The sequence below is a fragment of the Lissotriton helveticus genome, chromosome 2_1, assembly GCF_964261635.1.
Source record: "Lissotriton helveticus chromosome 2_1, aLisHel1.1, whole genome shotgun sequence".
Classification (NCBI taxonomy): Eukaryota; Metazoa; Chordata; class Amphibia; order Caudata; family Salamandridae; genus Lissotriton; species Lissotriton helveticus.
The window spans coordinates 1275914660-1275921472 of NC_136059.1; positions in this window are offsets into that span (position 1 = coordinate 1275914660).

Here is a 6813-nt window from a genome sequence, read left to right on the forward strand (position 1 = left end):
GCAGAACTTACACCTGCAGCCTCACTCCCTCATGTCAGCAGAGCTATTCCCCAAGCTGCACAAGGGAAACATACACAGGTCTCATATACCTTTACATTGGGTTTCACATACTTAACAGGCTCACTGGTTATACAGCAGAGCGATACCCCAGGTTACACAGGCCTCTGGCTGTCAACTATGTGAGTACTGGGAGTTTGAATACCAAGATCTGGGCATGACTATTTTACAGGTTCCACAGACCTTACAGGCTCAGGACACAGATGGCAAGTACCACAGGCAGCACTTTGCCGCATGGCGGGAGGGTTGCCCGAGGGCACCACATGGGACATACAGACCTAAGTGACTCCCTCTGTGGTTATCTGTGCAACGTTCGTCAAGCCCAATGCACCAACACACTGATGCCCTCGGGGGCTAGCCTGCCCCACAACAGCCAGCTGGCTCCATGTCACATGCGTCATCAAATGCTGTTCGCCATTAGCAGCATTGGAGCAGGAGCATTCTGGGAATTGTAAGCCATAGCGTTTTGACTCAAAACCCCAGGTCTGTCTAAGGGAGCTACAGACAAAACATTCCGCCTCTTCCTGGTTTCCACATAGGGTACCCCAGGATCTGCAATTATTGCTCAGTGAATGGGCTCTCCAGTCATGTGGTTAAAGTCGAGGCCTTCTAAATGCTTGGAGGGGGTATGTACCTACAAATGCTACAGTGAAGCATGCATGCCTTTCAAGCTATTCTACCTTGTTCTGGTCCCTTCTTTCCCTCAACCTGCTCGCAGACACCTCTCACCCTGCACACTCACCCACCATTTACTCTGCACAGTCACCCTAACATTGTGCTGGCTGTCAGATACTGCTCACCCACCTCTCACACAGTGGTGACTCTTCACTCACACACCATTGACATATCTCTCACCCAGCACTCACATTCCTCTCAACCTCCACCCACACCTCTCACCCTGAACTCAATCCACTCATCCTGCACTTATACTATTGACATACTGCTCACCCTATAATCACACACCTCTTACCTTGTACAGGGTAACATCTCTCGCTCTGTACAGAACACACATCAATCACCATGCATTGAAACTCTTTCACCCTGCACTCAGAGACTTTTCAACCTTCGTTCATGCACCACTCCCCCTGCACAGAGAGCACTCACACCATTCCCCTGCACTCATAAACTACTTCCACACCTCTTAATTTATTATTAATCCCATAGGCGAAACGTGATGCATTTGCCAATGCTTGTTTAGTATTACAGTCCACTTAAAGTGTCTAAGCTCTAGAGTGCGCTGTGCAAATTTCACATTGACGTTTCAGTTAAAAAAAGGGCAAATGCATAAACAATGATATAATTCTTCCCATTGTGATCCAGGACTGATAATACTTATTAAACGAACATGCTCATTTTCCAATCTAAATTGATTATAGTGCATCTTTCTTCATATTTCCCCAAGGGATTTCTTTAAAAAGCATGAAAAGCAACAGTACTGGGTCTAAAGTGGATCTAAAGTACCTCTAAATTGCATTCTATGAATATTGACGATCTAAAGTGCAGCGCATCAAAGTGCCCTTTGAAATGTATGAGCCAACGCATCTAGAGGTGCGTGGGTGTATAGCACAATAATTTTCCAATACACATCCGTGCTATGTAACTGATGAAAAGGCTTAATTGTACCTCACAATGAAAAGTCTTCCCTTTTATATCTGCTCTTACCCTCCTATCAACCCTTCACTCCCCCCGCCCCATCCTTCTGGGGCCTACCCCCTATGGCAACAGAGTCCCAAGTCTTTTGCAGTAATTGCCACAATGGTTTTGTGCCACACTTCCGTGCCCCCCAGATGCCTCATCTTCCCTGAAAATCACTTGTGAATACTTATTTATTCCCACTCCAAAGCTTTGTGATATCTTTAAAAAAAATAGTGCTTCCTCCTTTGTTGTGAATACATTGAATTGGCTTTTATGCAGACCTTTGAGCTTTACAAGCTGAATGATGGTTGACAGTGCCCTTATCTGATGAAATGATGAAAGAAGGGTCTTAAAAATCTTGCGCCGGTGAGCAGAGTCAACTATGTCAAAAAATATTTTGATAGAAAATTCCTTAATAATTTAAAAAGCTTTCTCACAAATTGCTTTGCTTAAAAAAAATTATTTTACATGAAAATCTGCAAAGTTGACCAAGAGTGTGTGGGACATTTTGCATTTGAGGGAGCATGAAAAGGTACACGTGAGCGTGAAAAATGGTTAGATCCTGTGTGTGTTCCGGTAGCACACATTTTTTAATCAAGTCATTCACATATGTGAAGGGTCTCACAGTGTCCTCTTTGTGCTTGAGAATTCTAGTTATTCTTAAGTAGGACTTTCTGGAGTGGTTTTCCAGCTCCTCTTGCCTATTCTATGGGAGCATCAATTGCTTTTCTAGATTCTCCACTGCTCTAGTAGTCCAAGAAAGTTTGTCCTCACAGTCTGATATTTGTTTCTCTATTCTGTTGAGTGCCAGGGTAATTTTCTCTTCGAAGCTATATAGGAGATCTGCCATTTGTTTTGCAAGTTTTTGCTGTATACTTTTAATATGTTTCATTTCCCCTAGTATCTCGCACAGAATCTCTTATAGGGCAGCTGTGATTTCCTTCCCTGCTGTATCTTTCCAAATGGATAGCTTTTGCTTATTTTCCATATTCTGCAGATCGGCTTGCTCATCAACCACTTCCTAACTTGCCTGAGTTTTTGAAACTTTATTTACTGAAACTGTGGCTCTCTACATTACATCTGGCCTTGATTTTAAGAGGGGAGTTAATTTGGGTCTGGGATCTTCCACATTATTAAAGATGTTTGATTTGCCTAAAAAGAGAGGGATTAATTCTGTGGTTTTATTGTTTAATCGATGCACCCAATAACTCTTGAGGCTTGTTTTGCACTGCAGAAGGCTTATTAGCACAGAGAGGCTAAGGAGGAACCCTTGCACTTCTTTACTTTCCAAATCTTTTCCCACAGTCTTTATAGTCACTTATCCCATACGTGATCCCCCCCCCCTTCACCACTATTGCTCCCTGCGCTGGTATATATTGTGTGCTTTTTTGTGGTCACCCCGTATTCTGGTCTTTGGTTGCCTAGCTACTTCCAGTGGGTCACTCACTGTTACTGGTTGGGAAAGTACCCCTGTTTCTGGATCTAGCCTCCTCTCTTGCTCCATTTCTTGTGAATCCTTCATAAACCTCTCTTTTGAATAGCTTTGATGGCTAGTGCTGCTATCTTTTGAGTTAATCCCAGACAAACTGATTATTTTCTCTGTCAAACCAGCCTTACATGTTTTAGTTCTCCCTTTAAGCACTTTTGTAGGCATTGTTCATCACATTTGATTTTTGTCCCTGTTGGGGTTTTTTCAGCACGCAGTAGCTCCAATGTCTATTTTCCAAGTGTCTCGCTCCACTTTCCTTCCCCCAATGGAGGAATAGGTTGACTTTTGGGTAGTACTCAGATTGGTACTATAAATATTGCTGGATCAAGCTCGGCTTTGCTGTTTCAGGCAAGGACAATTTAAGAGTGTTCAATGTGCTGATTGATTCGACTCCGCCCACTTACTTCTGGAGTGTCGTCGTCCTTGTCGATGTTAAGCAGGCTGCGCAGGTTCAGTCTCCTTGATAATTCCTGTAGAGTTGGTTTCTACTTTGGGAGGTCAGGACGTCTCTCAAGCCATATTGCATTAGCTGTGAAGACAGCACAATGTTTCTTGTTGCAGGGAATCTAGTCGATACATCCTGTCCGGCTTCCTGCCACCGCTCACCTCTGTTGACTATCACAATATACCAGCAACACTCATAGCATTCCTGAAAAGACTTATTCGTTTTTATAAATGTTTTACCATGCATATGCAAGGTCAGGTTTCAGCCACCTTGGAAACATCCAGAAAATCAACCAGAAAAAACATCAACCAACTGGCATAGATGACCTCAAGATGAACCTTCTGGAAGACAGCAGTCATCAAATGAATTCCCTGCACCTGTTCCTTGCTAAAAGCAATTAGAATGCGACCTTTGTGAACATTCTAAAACACCTTCTAGAAGACAGCTTCATCAAATTAATCATCTGCACCTGTTCCTTGCTATAAGCAATTATAACACTACTTTTGTGGACATTCTAAAACACCTTCTAAAAGACAGTCTCATCAAATTAATAATCTGCACATGTTCCTTACTATAAGCAATTAGAATGCAACCTTTGAGAACATTCTAAAGCACCTTCTAGAAGGCAGCCTCATCAAGTTAATTATCTGCACCTGTTGCTTGTTACAAACAATTAGAATATGACCTTTATGAACGTTATAAAGCAGTCATATTTAAAGACAGTCCACACTCCTTCCCTTTCGCTTAGCTTCTTTGCCTGCCACTTACCTGTTTTCTGACTTCCAGAACTCAGTCTTGCCAGCTCCTTTTATCCTCCCGCTGAGCCTCATCGTTGAGCAAGTCCTGTATTAGTCTTGCACTTGATTGGAAAAAAGGACAAGAAGAAAAGAAGAGATGCATTAACAGACTTAATTTTATTACGCGCTGAGCTCAATCGCAAAATTGTGCTGAGACCATGTAACCAGTGTTTTTGTTCAACTTGTACATACTGTTGTCAGGGCTCTGCCAGAGAGGACTTGGGTGAAGCAAACCCCATTCAAATTTGCTTGTGGGTTTGATGCACCTTCATTTCCCATCATTTTGGGAACTAAAACAACATAATCCTAATAATGACAGTGCAGCAGGTTGCGCCTTTTTATGTGACCGCCATCTCTAGATTTTCTGCCTCACCACCCTTTGACCAGTGTTTGCAAAGGAAAATTAATTTCAAATGGAGCCTTACAGCTGCTTCTCCCAGGGACAAACAAAAAAAAGAGAATTTTGTTTTTCAGAGTTTCAATGCATAGACTGGTGCAGTACATTATGTGACACAACTGTTAGAAGATGGTCTGGTATATGATGTCAACTAATGTAAGTGGGTACTTTGTACCAGTCCAGACAACCCTATGGGGATTTAAGAGGTCTGAGACAACCTTAGAAAGCTCTCTAAGTGGTAGCTGTGGAGCGCAGCATCAGGCTCAGTCCACAAGGAGTGTAACAATGACACATGGAAATGAAATTCCTACTGTTTCTCTCTAGTTGTCAACCTGTCTACATAGTTGAGTGATCAGCTAAGAACTTCTGAAAACATAACGGATATGAAACCTGTCAGAGTCTTTCAACCCCCCCTTTATGGCATTGTAATCACATATGGCTAGTCTGCATACTCATTGTGGGTGAAGAAATGTATTTTGAAACCATCTGCTGCAATATCCAACAGGTTAATACACCACTGTGAGATAGATCTAACATAGAACACATAACACAATATCAATTCTTCAAAACAATCATTTGTAATTTATCTTACTGTGATTAATAATTCAAATTCCCTCTCAGCCAGTAACATAGAGCCTGACTTAGGGCTATCGCTTGGAGGCGGCAGCTGGGGTTATTTGGCCCATTACCACTCCTTTGAGGGCTCTTTTTTGTTTTAGACACAAGGATACAATAAGTATCAAATAGCAGAGCAACGTGAAGGCATGGATTTGGCTTTGGAGGCTAATCTGTATTTTCTATTTTCCTGGCAGATCCAGGGTCATTAGAATGAAAGGAGTGACAGAGTGATAACACAGAGAAAGGCAAGCATACAGCCAGGTTTGCACAATTTGCCAAGGGCTGTAAAGGAAAAAGACCATAAGATGGAAAGAGCGGTTTCTTGGGACTCCATTGGAAATGCAGGTGAATCTAGTTGGTATCACTGCTCTGTTCTCTTGTCCTGCTGTTACTTCAGTGGTGCACTCCGTACATAAATTATTGCAGAAGACCGGCCAGATAGACAGGGACCCAACTTGAGGTTGTGTGTGGTTGCAGGAAAGAAGGATCTACTTCTCTGGTTACCCCCACTTTTTGCCTGGTGCTAAGCTGTGCCCCTGCATGAGCAGGACACCCCTGCAGCCTACGGAGCGCATTCTCCCGGGTTGTCAGTGAAGCAGCCATTTACTATATAGAGGGCCACCGCATAATTAGACTACGACCATCTTGAAAACAGCTGCAAAGTATCCTATCATGTTTGGTATCAAACATGTTGGAAATATACTTGCACACCATAAAAGGTGCGGGATATATGATTCCAAGCACTGAAAGTGCCCTCTGTTAGACTCTCAGTGTTCCTGGTACCAGTCTTCTAGACCCGGACAGCACAAAATGGTTGCTGCTGACCAGAGACACATTTCTGCCCTCCTGCTGCTGAGCCAAGCTCGAGAAGAAGAAGGTGAAACAATAGGCATTCTGTCACAGGGAGGTGTGACCACCTCCCAGACAGCATTGCCCGTGCCAGAGGGGCAAACTTGGTGTCCCAGGGCATAGTCCAGTTCAAACCAGTTCTGAGAGCCGTTGGCTCCCACTCTGGCTGCGAAACTGGACCAAGAACATGGGAACCTCCACCCTGTCCAGACCCTCCCCATGGATGGTCCCCTGAATCTTCCTAACCCTTTCCCTAGGGTACCTAATGGCTTAACTGGGTGCAGGTCCCTAGATTCCTCGTGGGATAAGATTCAGATTATATACCACTGCACTCTGGACTTCATTTCGGCATGACTTTGTGTCCCTTCCAGTCTGCTGTATTGTCTGAGCCTGAGCATCATACAGGAACCTTTCAAGGCCTGTTCAAGATCATAGACACCCGAAGTAATCTCCCTTGGAGTGAAGGAGTCACACACCTGCATTTGCAGGCACTGCAACTAAGTGAATCGGTCTGCAGATCCTGAGC